The sequence below is a fragment of the Loxodonta africana genome, chromosome 10, assembly GCF_030014295.1.
Source record: "Loxodonta africana isolate mLoxAfr1 chromosome 10, mLoxAfr1.hap2, whole genome shotgun sequence".
Classification (NCBI taxonomy): Eukaryota; Metazoa; Chordata; class Mammalia; order Proboscidea; family Elephantidae; genus Loxodonta; species Loxodonta africana.
The window spans coordinates 28,068,449-28,087,789 of record NC_087351.1 but is presented as its reverse complement, the minus strand read 5'-3'; the positions used below and the strand labels follow the sequence as shown (position 1 = coordinate 28,087,789).

At 41.1% G+C, this 19,341-nt stretch overlaps 1 pseudogene; it reads right to left on the bottom strand.

Annotated features, from left to right (window-relative positions):
• Positions 1-15,655: 15,655 nt before the first annotated feature.
• On the bottom strand, positions 15,656-19,065 carry LOC100675260 (olfactory receptor 11H4-like; annotated as a pseudogene).
• Between the last annotated feature and the right edge of the window lie 276 nt (positions 19,066-19,341).

Genomic DNA, 19,341 nt, shown 5'->3' with positions numbered 1-19,341 from the left:
CCTTTCTTTAGTGTTCATCAAGCCTGTTAATGCAGGAAATCTTTGAACATCCAAAAACCAGTTGAGTTGGTTCTGACAGCTGGCAGTCCCATGTGTTGCAGAGTAGTACAGCTCCACAGGGTTTTCACGGCTATGATCTTTTGGAAGCAGATCACCAGGACTTTCTTCCAAGACAGCCACCTTTCAATTAATAGGTGAGAGCTTAACAATTTGCACCACCCAGGGACACTTTTTGAACACCTAGGCATCTACATGATGGCTTTCTATTTGATTCTGTATTTCACCAGCTAAATTAAAATATCACTCTTAAGCCTTGATCTAAGTTACAATTCTCCTTACAGGTAAAAAAAAAAAAAAAAAAAAATGAGGAATAGATGTGATATTTAATTTTAAAATTTTTGCCTAAGGTGTCAAAATTTCTAGAAAGCTCCTACTCATCTGATTTAGAGATGGATGCAAAGGATTAAAAGTCTCAAGCATACACAAGCAGAGACCCCTGGGACAAATGACAGGGCCCTAAACTGTCTCTCCAGATAAGGATTCTCTCCGTCACATTATGGGTGTGGGAAGGTGGATTGGTATTGAGAAGTAGAGGGAAAGCTGGGAAGTCATTGTAATTTTGCAGTATAAAAAAATCTTCATGAAAGCTTCCTTCTCAGACTTCAACTTTGTCTAGAACATTATCTGACTTTCGTTGTGAGAGGGGCAAAACAAGGTCATCAAAATCTCCTGAGATTCCGTAGCCAATAGTTTGGTCTTATTTTACTTTCTGGATCCCCTAGATGGGCTTAAATGATCCCAGGTGACATGATTGAGTAATATTTATTTAGGAAAATATAAGCCCAGAATACAGCTCCAGACACTTTTACTCGTTTTTTATATTCTAGCTAAGAATATTTATTAATGTATTAGTTATAAAAGGTGTTACTGTCCACATCACATAATGCCATACCTTTAAGGATGATCTTGATTATTGCAATTGGAGACACAATGAGATGGGAGAGGTTCAGAACTTTTCAAGGCAAACTTCACTGTAAGGCTCCTCTTCAGTCCATTGATAGATTGTCTCTGGTGTGGCAAAGCTGTGAGTGTGTCCTCTGTAGCAGGAAATCAGAGTACCCAGGAAGCTAAAAAAAAAAAAAAAAAATGAGCAAAGAATAAGAAAAGCAAGAAGAAATATTTGGTAACTAATGTGTATGAGCATTCTGATGGCTTCACAAACCAAGTGGAAATGTATTTCACCAATTTGGAATGCTCAATCAGCTCATTGCTCTCCCATCTTTCAGTGGCTATCATCTGTTCTTAGGCACAGCCATACATGCCAGACGGGGAGAAATGAAAATTATTACAGCCCTGCTCCTCATCATCCCTTTCCCAAACCTTTCCAGATGACACTTTGCCAATGTCTCTGTTCCCCTAAAGAATTAGTTCTGATTGGTAAATAAAGACAGCTCTTACATGCTATTGAAGTTTCTTCCTCACCCTCATCTCTCCTGAGTTTCCCCAGCCCTCTTAGTTTTAAACATGAGTCTGCTTACATTCATTCATGCAGCCTGAGGATGCTGTTGTTTTTACAGTCACACAATAGAAGGCTAGCTAAACAGTAAGCCTAAGAGCTGTCATATACTTGTATCTCTTCTGAACCCATCTCCACATAGAACTGGCAGGTCTGACTTGTAATCTTCTGTTCTTACTGCAACGAATGGCAGGCAGGATGGAAGGCATAGCATCCTTGGTAACCAGCAGCCAGAGAAGGGACTTACATTGCTGTACCCTCAGTGTTGGTTTGTGGGGAAAGTGGCATATTTGCTCTACAACAGTCTTATCTATGTTACTCTGAAAGTCATGTCTTATGCATCCTAAGGGATATAGTCTCCTATGAATTCTAAAAGTGGGAATTTATGCAGGAAGATTGTCAGTCATACCCCAAAGGTTCTTTTCCCTCTGGAGCCCATTAATTGGCTCTTGGGACTCAGTATTTCCACTGATGATCACATCACTTCATGTTATTTTGGGGCAGATGTTTATTTTGGTTCTGTTGAAAAGTTGCTGTTTTGATGGTGCAAACACCAGCAACACTAGCTTATTTAGAACACTTGATTATGTTGTTCTTCCTGTTCTCTCACATTCAATTTTATTCATTTTTGAGTCTGTAAATTTTGGACTCTCTTATTTGTTAATACCAGAGTTGACACTAGAGTTATAATTTTCTTTCCTATTGACTCGTTCAACAGCTTGTGGGGGAGCTACTTCCTTTACTTTGGTGAAAGGATTTCTCTTCCAGGTCATTTCTGTGCTTCTAGGCAAGAGAACTGAAGCAAGAGTAAAAAGAAAGCATAGCTCTGTCGTCAGGAATCTCACGATGTAAACTGTAAGGGAAATTGGGGGTAGGATGTGAACTATTATAATCGTGTTCCAAATTACATGGCTTCCTCAAGAAAATGTGTGAAATCATAATCCTCTTGCCACTGCTGCTTAGTAGATATTCTGCTTTGACAGTGATATTGTGGAGCTTACAACATGTTTCCTGTGATTAGTTCTATCAGTGGAGCAAATCCTGTTAGGTTAATTCTAAGCTACCTGGAATAAAAACGCAAAAAAACAAACTTCTCTTTAAATAGAGTGTGACTTTTCAGTAGTAAAAATATTTTTTCTTCCATGACTGAATCCAGAGACTCTTGGAAAGTCCAAATCCCCCAAATACCTGCCTTATGTCCAATGGTCATGATGTTCAAAATGCCATTGTTGTAATTTCTTTGAGTTCAGATTAGTGGTGATGAAACACCAACAATTTATTTAATACTATGTGCTTTGTGTTTATTATCTCATTAAATCCACAGAACACTATGGCATAAATGGAATATAATATGTCTTGTTGCAATATAATATTTTATCAATTTTAGTTAATTTCTACCAAGGTGGCTTTTGAAAAGAAAGGAATGTGGGTGTGGTCTCATCCTGTGTTAATGTAGAGGTTGGAAATTCCTAAATGTGAATGCAGTGATTTCCAATTCTCTCTGTGTATTAGAATCTCCTGAGGAACTTTTAAAAAATAGCTGTGCCTAGGTCCCACCACCAATTCTGAATCAATTGATTGAGAAGCACTGCTCAGGTGAAGGGAGATGTCAATGAAAACTCCCATGTGTGGTTGTGATTACTGTAACTGTCCCTGCATGGACTTGTAACATGAAACCTGTCTCCAAAATTGGAGGGCACCAGGAGACCAAAGAAAGAGGAGGGCAGCTTCAAGGTGGCAGCAAGGGAGTTTATTAGGACAACTTACAGCAAGACCAAGCAGATCTCCAGACCCCACAATGGGAGGGCAGAGGTTTTATAGTGGTGGTGAACAATAGTGGCTACACACCACAGATGCCTTAGACTTACCTAAGGCTGCCTCAACAAGAATCACATAAGAATAACTTAGCAAATGGCAGTGAACTCCTGGAAAGCATGAGGGCGGTCATGTTTGGCCTTGCAAAGCATGTGCCCCTTCAGGGCACCCCTTGATGTTGGCTGTTACAATCTGGCATGTTCCTCCTCATTCGCAAGTTCCCTTAGGTCTGGGAAAGGAGGTGTTACACTTTTGCAGTTAAGAACAGACAGCGTTGTTGTAATTGGAAGCACTGACTACACCAGCAATATAGACAAACACAACAGATAAACCCTATATGCAGGAAAAGATCAAGACCCAACAAAAAACCTTGTCAGCCAGAGGGAAAAGAGGAAAACCAGGCTACCACAGTAGACCAGCCATCAGGTGTCTTCAAGGCCCCTATCTGTTATACCCCAATTAGTTAAAGAGACTTTAATACCCCCTCCCATGTCTCCCACAGCTGCCCAATCAGTTCCATTCAGGCATTTCACGCTCCAAGGCACTCCTTTGGTGCTTGAGAAGGGGTGTTGTCCACAGACTCAGCAGCTGTTTTTGTTGTGGACTACTGCAAAGCTATGTTCACACTCTAGGAAGACACTGGCAGCCCCAAAAGGAAGAAAGCAGAGTACGGCATACCTACAGTAGGAAAAACAGGGGTTTAGTAAGTACTAAGTGGGGTAAATCTTCCCCTTCAATTAAGATCACACTACTGGCTCCCATTCAGGCGGTGAGAACAGCGGCTGATTTAGGCATTTTTTACTGGCTACTGGGTTTTGGGGAGTGTACCATATGTAGTCCCCTGAGGAGGTCACTTAAGGGGTTGTGAGTAAAGTCACCTGCCAGAAAAGAAGACCCATTTTTGATTTTCATGATACAGCCATCATTCCTTTCCATGTAAAGTGTGACTCTTGAGGTCCTATGCACAGTAGGACTGTGGGCTCCCACATTAGGTTGATCAATACATCTGCCTCCAGGGGTTGAAGTAACCAATCCACCCTGGCGCCCATGACAGGTGCCAATAGATGGTTGCAGTTCCAAACACCAGGTCCTGAGGTGTCCAGAGGATCATGCAGTTTGGTCTGCTAAAAATCTTGGTGAATATACTTCTGGAGTCTGTGATGTCACTCATATTGTTGGAGGGTCACTTGGGGCTACTTCTCTGGCATATGGGGTTAAAACCTCAATTATTCCCTAATTTGTCAACCTCAAAGCCTCAAATAGCACCTTGGTCCACCTAGCCAGGGAAGCCTTACCTATAAGTGTTTGTATTTGTTGTTTTAGGACTCTGTTCTTCCTTTACACCAGGCCTGTGCCCGGGGGTTGTAGAGCAGGTGGTAACGCCACTGTACTTTGTTCTTGGCTGTCCATTTGCACACATCGTGACCTGTCAAGTGTGTACCTTGGTCACTATCAATATTTTGTGGTATTCCGTACATAACGCTCAATTTTTTGTAATCCTTTTATTGTAGAAGCCTGGTTTGCTCATTTATACAGGACCCCTGTGTCAAGCTGGTAACAGTGTCCACACAAACAAGAGTGTATTTTTCTTCTTCACTGGAAGGTAGGAGCCCTATATAATCTACCTGCCAGTCTGTCACTGGTTGTGATCCCTTATGGATCTTCCCAGGATCCTCATGGGTCAGATGTCTTGGGCATTGACATGAGCTCATGGAGCAATTTTGTACAACAACCACTAAATCACTACACTTCACTGTTATACCTGTCTCTTTAGCTATTTTCCAAAAAATACAGTCACAATGTTATCCACTTTTCTCATGAATCTAGTGAGCACATTTCCCTTTGGGATGCACCATTCTAACTTGTGCTGTGGCGTCTGGTTCTTGGTTTCCCAGTGGGGAAAAAGGTGAATGGACTGCTGATCATATGACCCTTAAGAACTTTACCAATGCTTCTGGCCCCTGTACCTTTTGGGGATCCACAGCCCATCCTCTCCCCTCTAGGTGGATGATTAGGGTATCTAAACCCAAAACACAACCCAATGCTGTCGAGTCGATTCGGACTCTTAGAGACTCTATAGGGTACTAAAAGAGGAAAACATCTAGACACTAATATAAGAGAAAAACATCAAAAGCAGTTAACAAGACATCATAGATGTAATGAAACCAACAGGTAATAGTAGAAAAGGTAAGAGTCTGATCCTTAGCAACTATACCATAGCAAATGGTGGGACTATGTAGTGACCCTTAGCATAGCTCCTGGAACATCCACTGCTATCCATTCTAGGTGAAGGCAAAGTGGTCTTGAGTGGATAGGGCTAGAGGGATGCTAAAGAATGCATCAGCCAGGTCCAATGCAGCAAGATAGGAGCCCAGGTCTCTACTCAGTGTCTCCAACAAGGAAATTATGTTTGGAACTGAAGCATGTATAGGAGGAATCATATTGTTAAGTTCTTTATAGTCTATGGTCATGTGCCAGGACATAGCTGGTTTCTTCACAGGCAACACAGGGCTGTTAAAGCACTGTGGGCTGCCCAGAGGATTCCTGCCATTTTCAAATCCAAAATGGTTTCACTGATTTCTCATGTCCTCTGGGCAACTTATATTGCCTCATGTCTACCACTCTTGGTGGTAGTGGCAGGGTCACTGGTTCCCATGCCATATTCTCCCTCAAGACAGCTTTTTCCAACTTCACCTGCAGTCAGAATTCTCTGACAGATGTTGTCAAAGTCAGTCCCATGAGGACATACACCCCTAGAATGTATTCTGGTATTGGGAATTACAAACTTGACACAGTTGAGGGGGAGTATGTCCTAGTTGTAGCGTCAGGAGTACCTGACGTACACAAATGGACTTTTCACCCTGCCCATCAATTGTTAAGGGGGCCCTTGAAACCATTCAGGGTGTCCAAAGATAAGGGTATACTCTGCCCCTGTATCGAACAGAGGTAGAACATTCTGTTTGTTTGTTTTTGTCCAATGTACTGTGACATCTACACAGGACCTCAGGTTCCACTGCAGGGCCCTGATCTGCAGGTTACCTCAGTCCACCACTAGTTCTAGGTATTGGTGGTATCCAGCCAGTTTCAAGGGGCACTTCCTCATGGTGGGCAGTGCAACCCAGAGGTCAGCATAGTTGTTCTGGCTTCAGATTCTTCCAAAGGTTTTCCAAAGTTGCATTCATTTTTTAATCTATCTTTTCCACTGCTGTCATGGTGGTTGCTAAGTCCATCCACATCTGCTTTCAGATTACTTTCAAGGGGCCCTTGAACAGTTGTCTTACAGGGTTTTCAGCCTTTCTTTTCTGTCTTCCCACGGTTCACAACCCCTTCTCTCCAGCCCTCTCTGTTTCAACCAAGTTGGCTATGGCTTGCCCCAGCTGGTAGACCATCTGACCCACTAAGGGACTAACCATAGCCACCAGCGTGCTGTACCAGGAAGGTGGGGATGCCTGTAGGATATTTGGTTTCATTCCTGCAATAAAGAGTTCATTGTCAGAGGTGGAACCAAGGTGGTGGAATAGGCAGACACTTCCGGAGAGCCCTCTTTACAACAAAGACCTGAAAAAACAAGTGAAATGAGTACATTTATTACAAGCTAGGAGCCCTGAGAATCAAAGGCAAGCTTAAAAAATGAACTGAGGGGCAAGGGGAGGAGGAGACAGTTCAGAAGAGGAGAGGAGTTACCAGACTTGAATTGCGGGGAGCCCTCAGGCACCATTCCCAGGAGTGGTGGTGGCAGGCTGGTACTAGCATTCGGTCGCAGTTTCCTCAGGGAGAAGCAGCCACCCATACAGCCTACTCACACTTCCAGAACCAGAGAAGAACAGCGCTCTTCGCAAAAGCTAAGTACTTGCATATATTCTACTGTGCCTGCCCGCTCCCAAGCTGGCTTCAGGGGCTGACTTTCCTGGGGCTGAGATAGGCCCTGTTGAGCATCTACAGCCATCCTCCTGGCCTTGATAAGGAATAAATTTGCTATTAGGGGAAAAGATAAATTGCCAGCTCCACTACCCGGGGTGCTCAGGACAGAAGTGGCTCCTGCCCAGGCATAAATGGTCCATGGACTTTGAGTGCATTTCCCCTCTGCATGGACTTGTGTGGTCCTATTTCAGGAGAATAGGTCCTTGTTGGTAGACTCCCACTGTTACAGCTGTGTGGCGGAGAGGTGGGTGTTAGATGTTTGACATTGTTTTGCCTATTAAATGGGGTCCTCACCTACCCACATCAAGGGTCTAAGGACTGGTAGCTCTAACGAGGTCACCTAGCCACCTGCGACAGGGGTCCAAGGATAACTGGTACCTCCCAGTCCTTACAACCAAAAATATTGGGTGCCCATAGTCTGTCTGCAGAACCCACCCACCTGTATGCTCTAGGGAACAGGGACACGCTTTCCTCAGAGACACGTGGGGGATGATTCTCACCCTCCGCCTGTTCAGAGTGTGACCCCTTGCTATAACCAGATACCGGTACCTACACCAATCACCGCTTGCCCCTCTAAGATGGTAGGACAGAGCCTGTACCACGCACATGATGATCAGGTACCTGGGCACCTCAGCTGAATTCATACAAGAAAGGTGAATGCACTCCTAGATCTGTTATGCCTGATAACAGATCTAGCCTTCTCAGGACAGGACATCAGAGCTCCAAAGGCAAAAATAATGAGACTAACTCAGTCAAGCAACCCATTTGGACATATCAAAACGAAATAAAGCAAGAAGTAAGACACAGTAAGCAAACATAAAATCGACTAATACAATAACTTATAGATGGCTTGGAGACAACAGTCGATATCAAGTCACATAAAGAAACAGATCATGATCGCCTCAACAAGCTATCAAAACAAAGAATTAAGGGATCTTCTAGGTGAAAGTGCATTCCTGGAATTACCAGAGGCAGAATACAAAAGATTAATATACAGAAACCCTCAAGATATCAGGAAGGAAATGAGGCAATACGTGGAACAAGCCAAGGAACACACAGATAAAGCAATTGAAGAAATTAAAAAGGTTATTCAGGAGCATAATGAAAAATTTAGTAAGCTGGAAAAATCCATAGACAGAGAGCAATCAGAAATTCAGACGATTAATGATAAAATTACATAAGTAGACAACTCAATAGAAAGTCAGAGAAGCAGATTTGAGCAAGAGGAAGGCAGAATTTCTGAATTTGAAGATAGAGCACTTGGCACTAACATATTTGAAAACAAATCAGGTAAAAGAATTTTAAAAAGTGTAGAAACCTTAAGAATACTGTGGGACTTTATCAAGAGAAATAACCTATGAGTGATTGGAGTACCAGAACAGGGAGGGATAACAGAAAATACAGAGAGAATTGTTGAAGATTTGTCGGCAGAAAACTTCCATGATATTGTGAAAAATGAGAGAATATTTATCCAAGATGCTCATGAAACTTCACATAAGGCAGATGTTAAAAGAAAGTCACCAAGATGTGTTATAATCAAACTTTCCAAATCCAAAGATAAAGAGAGAATTTTAAGAGCATCTTGGGGTAAACGAAAAGTCACCTACAAAGGAGAGCCAATAGAATAAGCTTGGGTTACTCGGCAGAAACCATGCAGGCAAGAAGGCAATGGGATGGCTTATATAAAAAATTGAAGGAAAAAAACTGCCAGCCAAGAATCATATATCTAGCAAAACCGTCTCTGAAATATGAAGGTGAAATTCGGACATTTCCAGATAAACAGAAGTTTAGGGAATTTGTAAAAAACCAAACTATAACTACAAGAAATACTAAAGGGAGTTCTTTCGTTAGAAAATCAATAATATCAGGTATCAACCCAAGACTAGAAGACTGGGCAGAGCAATCAGAAGTCAATCCACACAGGGAAATCAAAAAATAAACAGAGATTAAAAAAAAAGTTCAAAACAGAGTAACAGCGATGTTATTATGTAAAAGAAGACAACATTAAATCAATAAAGAGAGACGAAGAAATGTAGTCATAGATCTTCCACATGGAGAGGAAGAAAAGGCGATACAAAGAAATAAGTTAGGTTTAAATTTAGAAAAATAGGGGTAAATAAGAAGGTAACTGCAAAGGAGACAAACTATCCTACACATCAAAATAAAATACAAGAAAAAATAGAGAGTCAGCAGTAATAAAATCAACAACAACAAATATGAGGAAAGGACAATATATAATCTACTCATCACATAAAATTAAGTGGGAAAAAGGAACTGCCAACAACGCACAGAAAAAGACAACAGAATGATAGCACTAAATTCATACCTATCCACAATTACGCGCACTGTAAATGGACTAAATACACCAATAAAGAGACAGAGAGTGGCAGAATGGACTAAAAAACATAATATATGTATATGCTGCCTAGAAGGGAAACACACAAGCTGAAACTCAAAGGATGGAAAAAATATATCAGGCAAACAACAAACAAAAAAGAGCAGGAGTGGCAATATTAATTTCTGACAAAATAGACTTTAAAGTTAAATCCACCATAAAGGATAAGGAAGGACACTATACAATGATTAAAGGGACAATATACCAAGAAGATATAAACATATTAAATATTTATGTACCCAATGGCAGGGCTGCAAGATACATAAAACAAACTCTACCAGCATTGAAATGTGAGATAGCTCCACAATAATAGTAGGAGACTTCAACACACCACATTCGGTGAAGGACACAACATCCAGAAAGAAGCTCAATAAAGACACGGAAGATCTAAACGCCATGATCAACCAACATGACCTCATAGACATATACAGAACACTCCACCCAACAGCAACCAAGTATACTTTCTTTTCCAGTGCAAATGGAATATTCTCTAGAATAGACCACATATTAGCTCATAAAGCAAGCCTTAGCAGAATCCAAAACATTGAAATATTACAAAGCATCTTCTCTGACCATAAGGCTGTAAAAGTGGAGATCAATACCAGAAAAAGGAAGGAAAAAATATCAAACACTCGGAAACTGAACAATACCCTGCTCAAAAAAGACTGCGTTATGATGGAATAAAGAAATTCAGAGAATCCAGTGAGGATGAAAACACTTCCTACCAGAACCTTTGGGAGACAGCTAAAGCAGTACTCAGAGGTCAATTTATATCAATAAATGCACATATACAAAAAGAAGAAAGGGCCAAAATCGAAGAATTATCCCTACAACTTGAACAAATAGAAAGAGAGCAACAAAAGAAACCCTCAGGCACCAGAAGGAAACAAATAATAAAAATTAAAGGAGAACTAAATGAAATAGAAAACAGAAAAACAACTGAAAGAATTAACAAGACCAAAAGCTGATTCTTTGAAAAAATCAACAAAATTGATAAACCATTGGCCAAACTGACAAAAGAAAAGCAGGAGAGGAAGCAAATAACACAAATAAGAAATGAGATGGGCAATATTACAATAGACCCAATTGAAATTAAAAGAGTCATATCGGATTACTATGAAAAAATTGTACTCTAACAAATTAGAAAAACTGGAAGTGGATGAATTCCTAGAAACACACTATCTACCTAAACTAACACAAACAGAGGTAGAACAATTGAATAGACCCATGATGAAAGAAGAGAATGAAAATTTAATCAAAAAACTTCCAACAAAAAAAAAAAAGCCCTGGCTCAAATAACTTCACTGCAGTGTTCTACCAAACTTTCAGAGAAGAGTTAACACCACTATTACTAAAGGTATTTCATTCTATGAAGCCACCATATCCCTGATACAAAAACAAGGTAAGGATGCCACAAAAAAAAGAAAATTACAGACCTATAGCCCTCGTGAACACAGATGCGAAAACTGTCAACAAAATTCTAGCCAATAGAATTCAACAACATATCAAAAAAGTAATTCACCATGACCAAGTGGGATTCATACCAGGTATGCAGGGATGCTTCAATATTAGAAAAACAATTAATGTAATCCATCATATAGATAAAACAAAAGACAAGAATCTCAGGATTATATCAATTGATGCAGAAAAGGCATTTGAAATAGTTCAACACCCATTCATGATAAAAACTCTCAGCAAAACAGGAATTGAAGGAAAACTCCTCAGCATAATTTAAAGGGCATTTATACAAAGCCAATAGCCAATATCATCCTAAATGGAGAGAGCCAGAAAGCATTCCCACTGAGATCGGGAACCAGACAAGGATGCCCTTTATCTCTGCTCATATTCAACATTGTGCTGGAGTTCCTAGCCAGAGCAATTAGGCTAGATAAATAAATAAAGGGCATCCAGATTAGCAAGGAAGAAGTAAAAGTATCGCTATTTGGAGATGACATGATCTTATACACAGAAAACCCTAAGGAATCCTCAAGAAAACTACTGAAACTAATTGAACAGTTCAGCAGAGATTAAGGATACAAGATAAACATACAAAAATCATTTGGATTCCTCTACACCAACAAAAAGAACATTGAAGTGGAAATCACCAAATCAATACCATTTTCAGTAGCCCCCAAGAAGATAAAACACTTAGAAATAAATCTTACCAGAGATGTAAAAGACTTATACAAAGAAAACTACAAAACCCTTCTGCAAGAAACCAAAAGAGACCTACATAAGTGGAAAAACATACCTTGCTGTTGGATAGGAAGACTTAACATTATAAAAATGTCTATTCTATAGATTTAATACAATTCTGATCCAAATTCCAATGACTTTTTTAAAGAAATGGAGAAACAAATCACCAACTTCATATGGAAGGGAAAGAGGCCCCGGATAAGGAAAGCATTACTGAAAAGGAAGAACAAACTGGAAGGCCTTACTTTACCTGATTTTAGAACCTGTTATACTGCCACAGTAGTCAAAACAGTGTGGTACTGGTATAACAACAGACACATAGACCAAGGGAACAGAAATGAAAATCCAGACATAAATCCATCCACATATGAGCAGTTGATATTCGACAAAGGCCCCAAAACAGTTCAATGGATAAAAGACAGTCTTTTTAACAAATGGTGCTGGCATAACTGGATATCCACCTGCAAAAAAATGAAACAAGGCCCATAGCCCACTCCATGCACAAAAATGAGCTGAAAATGGATCAAAGACCTAAATATAAAATCTAAAACGATAAAGATCATGGAAGAAAAAATAGAGACAATGTTGGGAGCCCTAATCCATGGCATAAACAGTATACAAAAGATTACTAACAATGCAGAAGAAAAACTAGATAACTGGGAGCTCCTAAGAATCAAATACCTAAGCTCATCCAAAGACTTCACCGGAAGAGTAATAAGAATACTTTTTCCTACAAACTGGGAAAAAGTTTTTACCTATGACATTTCCAATCAGCTCTTGCTCTCTAAAATCTACGTGATACGGCAAAAACTCAACTACAAAAAGGCAAATAACCCAATTAAAAAATGTGCAAAAGATATGAACAGACACTTCACCAAAGAAGACATTCAGGAAGACAACAGATACATGAGGAAATGTTCACTATCATTAGCCATTACAGAAATGCAAATCAAAACTACAATGAAATTTCATCTCACTCCAACAAGGCTGGCATTAATCCAAAAAACACAAAACAGTAAATGTTGGAGAAGCTGTGGAGAGATTGGAACACTTATACACTGCTGGTGGGAATGTAAAATGGTACAACCACTTTGGAAGTCGATTTGGTGCTTCCTTAAAAACCTAGAAATAGAACTACCATAGGATCCAATGATCCAACTCCTTGAAATATATCCTAGAGAAATAAGAGCCTTTAGACAAACAGATATTTGCACACCCATATTCATTGCAGCATTGTTTATAGTAGCAAAAAGATGAAAGTAACCAAGGTGCCCACCAATGGTTGAATGGATGAATAAATAAAGGTATATTCACACAATGGAATACTATGCATCCATAAAGAACAGTGACAAATCTGTGAAACATTTCATAACATGGAAGAATCTGGAAGGCATTATGCTGAGTGAAATTAGTCAGTTGCAAAAGGACAAATATTGTGGAAGACCACTATTTTAAGAACTTGAGAAATAGTTTAAACAGAGAAGAAAATATTCTTTGATAATTACAAGAAGGCGGAAGGAGGGAGGATGGGAGAGGCGTATTCCCTAATTAGATAGTAGGTAAGAACTACTTTACGTGATGGGATTGACAACACACAATACAGGCGAGGCCAGCACAACTGAATTAAACCAAAAGCAAAGAAGTTTCCTGAATAAACTGAATGCTTCATAGCACTCTTGGTTTGGGGACTATGTTTTCTGGGGACATCTAAGTCAATCGGCATAATAAAATCTGTTAAGAAAACATTCTGCATCCCACCTTGGAGAGTGATGTCTGGGGTCTTAAACGCTAGCAAGCGGCCATCTAAGATGCAACAATTGGTCTCACCCCACCCAGATCAAAGGAGGATGATGAACACCAAGGACACAACATAATTAGGAGCCCAAGAGACAGAAAGGGCCACATAAACCAGAGACTACATCAGCCTGAGACCAGAAGAACTAGATGGTGCCTGGCTACAACTGATGACTTCCCTGACAGGGAACACAACAGAGAACCCCTGAGGGAGCAGGAGAGCAGTGGAATGGAGGCCCCAAATTCTCATAAAAAGAACAGGCTTAATAGTCTGACTGAGACTAGAAGGACCCCAATGGTCATGTCCCCCAGACTGTTTGTTGGCCCAGGACAGGAACCACTCCCAAAGCCAACTCTTCGGGCAAGGATTGGACTGGACAATGGGTTGGAGAGGGATGCTGGTGAGGAGTGAGCTTCTTGGATCAGGTGTACACTTGAGACTATGTTGGCATCTCCTGTCTGGAGGGGCGATGAGAGGGCAGAGAGGATTAGAAGCTGGCGAAATGGACATGAAAAGGGAGGGTGGAGGGAGGGAGCAGACTGTCTCATTAGAGGGAGAGCAATTAGGAGTATGTAGCAAGGTCTACATAAATTTTTCTGTGAGAGAATGACATAATTTATAAACTTTCACTTAAAGCACAATAAAAATGTAAAAAAACAAATCATCTATGAGAGACCAAATGATCAACAGTTAACCTAAAGCAAAGATGAGAAGGTAAGGGACCTAGGGAAGCTAGATTAATGGAAACAGAATGACCAGAATGGAAATAATGAAAATGTTGACACATTGTGAAAAATGTAATCAATGTCACTGAACAATATGTATAAACCCAAAATAAAAAACCAAACCCGTTGCCATCCAGTCAATTCTGACTCATAGTGACCCTATAGGGCACTGTAGAACTGTCCCATAGGTTTTCCAAGGAGCAGCTGGTCGATTCAAACTGCTGACCTTCAGTTAGCAGTCAAGCTCTTTAACCACAGCATCACCAGGGCTCCGGAAACAATATGTACAGAAACTGTTAAATGGGAACATAATTTGTTGTGTAAACGTTTGCCAAAAACACGATTAAATATTATTAAAAAAAAAAAAAAGAGTTCATTGCCTGGTCCCTGGAAGTGGTCAGCATAAACAGCGTGGAGCATACCTAGCTCCCATATTAGTTGCTGTAACCCTTCTGTGGAAGACCACATCCCAACCTAATGGGAAGATCCCCCACATTTGCCACACTTTTTATAACAGAAGATGATCCAATCGGTGATGGCATGTATGCCCTCTGTATTCTTTGTTGCGTGTAAACACTGTTGTGGGGGGGATGGGTGGTTTTACTACTCATTTTTTCTACTTTGGCTCCATTGAAATAGACACTACTTCCCAAGTATCCCACAGATGTAATAACCAAGGTTCAGTGGTTTCCTTTCCTTTCTGCTGGCATTTCCTACACAATTCAATCAACTCAGTGAGGGTGTATTCCTGCACTGTCATAGAAATAATGGGCAGAATTTCTTGTCTAGGGTCATCCAGCTCTTGGGGAGCTTTCATTTTATGGGTTGAGTAGCCATTCCCAGAGGGGCCACTCTGCAAAGCTAGGCTCCTCCTCTAATATTATCTCCACATCGGAGAGTTTCTAGACTCACTCTTTGAAAGATTCTACATTTTTTCATCTCAGTCACCTTACCACAACACTCTCCCTAATCTTTACTTTTGGCACTTCCCTTCCCCTCATCTTTACAAACCTGCAGGAGACAGTTTCTATTTGCTCATCCTGTTCACAGACACAGCTGCTAAATATATCAGTCATGGCCACATACAACTATTCCACATCCCTTTCTAACTGTAACTCTTCCTGCAAAGCTCTTGCATGTGCTTCAGCAGTCAGCTGAATGGCCCAGCACAGTGGCCACCCTAAAGCTGCTACTACTTTCCTAGCTTCCTTTCACAATTACAAAGGCATGCATCTTCCCACAACCATGCTATGCTTCGTGGCATTTTTGGTGTGTCCCTACACTCACATGGCATTCCATATGCATCAAGCATATGGGCCAAACCTCCCTACATGCAGGTTGCTGGCCAACCAGGGATTTCCTCAGCAGAGGCCTCACTCCCACTTGCCATTTTCTCAGTCTCCTGGGTGACTCATCAATTCTCCCAGCATGAATTTGTAATGTGAAATTTGCCTCCAAAAATGGAAGGTACCAAGAGACCAAATAAAGTTGCAGGTGACTCCAGGGTGGCAGCAAAGGAGTTTATTAGGGATCCTTACCTATGAGATGGGTCCTGGGTAGCAGCAAATCCAAGTAGATCTCCATGCCCCACAGTGGGAGGGCAGAGATTTTAAAGTGGTGGTGAATAATATTGGCTACATGCCAGGGATGTCTCTTGTCATGGATTGAATTACATCCCCCCAAAAATCTGTGTATCAGTTTGCTTAGGCCATGTGTGGTTGTCCTCCCTTTTGTGATTGTAATTTTAAGTTAAGAGGATTAGGGTGGGATTGTAACACCACCCTTACTCAGGTCACCTCCCTGATACAAGGTAAAGAGAGTTTCCCTGGGGTGTGGCCTGCACCACCTTTTATCTCTCAAGAGTTAAAAGGAAAGGGAAGCAAGGAGAGAGTTGGGAACCTCATACCACCAAGAAAGCAGCACCAAGAGCAGAGGAGTCCTTTGGACGTGGGGTCCCTGCACCAGGGGAAGATTGAGGCCAAGGACCTTCCTCCAGAGTGGACAGAGAGACAGAGCATTCCCCTGAAGCTGATGCCCTGAATTTGGACTTTTAGCCTACATTACTGTGAGGAAATAAATTTCTCTTCGTCAAAGCCATCCACTTGTGGTATTTCTGCTATACAGCACTAGATAACTAAGACATCTCTAGACTTACATAAGGCAGCCTCAGCTAGAATTACAGAGGAATGACTTAGCAAGCAGAAATGAACTAGCAGAAAGCATGAAGGCAGTCATGTTCGACCTCACAAAACCTGTTTCCCCTCACTAACCTTTTTCAGAAAATCCGTTGTAGATCAGTGCTTCTCAAAGTGCATATGAACCCCTAGAAGATTTCCTCAAAGCACAGATTCAAATTCAATAGATCTGGGATGGGGCCCTGAAACTCTGCCTTCTAAAAAACTCTCCTCCCCACACCCCAGTGATGTGCAGCATATGATGCAAAGACCACACTTTCAATTGTAACTGTCGTATAATATATGTTTTTAAATGTTCAGGAGAGGAAACATGGGATGTTGAGAATGTAAATCAGTTTACAGAGCAGTGGGGAAGGCTATAAAAAAAAAAGTGGAGAAAGTAAGTGTATCGCATTCTTTTGAACAGTTTAGTAACTAAAAGAAGGAGATTAATGGTAAATATCTCCATAATAAGAATAGCCTAGGGAAGAAACTTTTTTAGACAGAGGAAAGTGATGTGTATTTTGATACTGAAGGAAAGAACTAATAAAAGATTGATGATGTAAGAGGGATAAAATGTATAATTGATTAGTAAAATTACTAGAACAGATAGAAAGGATGAGGAGTTTAGGTGGAACTATTCACACTTAAAAGAAGGAGACGGAATATGAACACAAGAAAAGATGTAGGAGGAGGAGGAGGAGGAATTGGTGTTGTCTATATGGGCTGTCTTTACGTTTTTTCGGTGGTAAGAGTGATGGGTTTTTAGGAAGCAAGATTGATGGAGGATATGTCAACGTTAAAGAATGTGTAATATTGCTCAAGTGCAGACAAAATAAAGGTAAACAGAGTTAAGAGATCAAGGAATTATGAAGTCAGGATTGGGTGAGTTATTTAATAGAATCTTGATATCTTCCATATATTGTTTATTGATTACAAGTAGGTCAAATCACAGAACTTGTGAGGAGAGGCCTAGGGAATTTAAAGAGTCATAGTTTACAGCTGGAGTCCCTGACTGTTACAAATGATTAAGTACTCAGCTACAAACCAGAAGGTTCGAATCTACCCAGAATCACCTTGGAAGAAACACCTGGTGATCTACTCCAAAAGATCACAACCATCAAAAACCCTACGGAGTACAGCTCTACTCTGACACACGTGGGCTCATCATGAGTCTAAAACAACTCAAAAGCAACTGGTTTGGTTATTTCACAGTCTGCCTACCTCCACATGTTCACATCACTTACTAGTTTCTCAACTCTTCACTGACAGGAGGTTTATTGTTAGAAGTCATGTGGGAATGACTCACTAACATCACAAACCATTTTCAGGAGCCTCCTAACACTTTCTTCAAGGCATCCTTCATCTCTTTATTCCAGAGGCTGTAAATCATGGGGTTGAAAATGGGGTCGAAAGTGAGTAGAAAAAAGTAGAGAACTTCTGTATGCCCTCTGCTTGTCCTGACCCAGGGCTCACATAGGTTATCATGACAGATCCATAGAAGAGAAACGCCACAGCCAGCTGGGAGGAGCAGGTAGAGAAGGCCTTCTTTTGGCCAGCAGCTGAGGGCACCTGCATCACAGCCCTGAGCACCAGGGTGTATGAGCCAATAATGTAGAAAAAGGTGGCAAAGATGAGAAGGGAGCTCATGGTGCCACATATGAGAACAGTCCTTGGGATTGGGACACAGGCTGAAGCCAGGTCCAGCAGAGGACCCAGGTCACACAGAAACTCATCAATAACATTTGAGCCACAAAATGGCAGTTGAGTAACAAGTATCACTGGGATCAGGAACCAGAGAAAACCATATACCCAGTAAAAGATGACCAGGCTGCCACAGAACTTAGTAGTCATGACTGTGAGGTAGTGCAGGGGGTGGCAGATCACCAGGAACCGGTCTTAGGCCATGATACAGAGAAATAAGCATTCAGTTGTGCCCAGTGAGAAGAAGAAGTACAACTGCAGGAGGCACTGACTGAAGGAGATGGTTTTGGTCTTGGAGAGGAAGTTGACCAGCATGTTGGGCACATCAGAGTTGACATAGCAGATCTCCAGGCAGGAGAAGTTGGCCAGCAGGATGTACATGGGAGTGTGGAGCTGGAGATCCCAGGACACTGCACACACAATGTCCATGTTTCCAAGGAGAGTCAGGATATATGTCACAAAGAATATGGAAAAGAGGAATTACTGTATTTCCCAGCAGCAAGGGAAGCCCAAGAGGATGAGCTTAGTCAGAGTGTGGGACAAATTTTTGGCTTCTGAGGTCATTTCCTTTTCTCGTGTGAGGATTGCAGCAGAAATTACGTACTATAGAGGGAAGAAACTTTTTTTCAAAAAGCTTTACCAATATTTACTATATTGATTTACAGTGGTTTATATATAGTATGGGAAACTCTGCTGGCGTAGTGGTTAAGACATACGGCTGTTAACCAAAAGGTCAGCAGTTCAAATCCACCAGGCACTCCTTGGAAACTCTACAGGGCAGTTCTACTCTGTCCTATAGGGTCGCTATGAGTCGGAATCAACTGGACTGCAACAGGTTTGGTGTTTGGTAATATGAGCACACTTTTCTCATGGTAGGGAAAAGGTCTATACCAGTGGTTTCCTTTTAAAACCAAAACCAAATCCATTGCCGTTGAGTTGATTCTGACTCATAGTGACCCAACAGGATAGAGTACAACTGTCCCACAGAGTTTCCAAGGAGCACCCGGTGGATTCGAACTGCCGCGCTTTTGGTTACCAGCTGTAGCACTCAGCCACTATGCCACCAGGGTTTCCCACACTATGTATAAACCACTATAAAT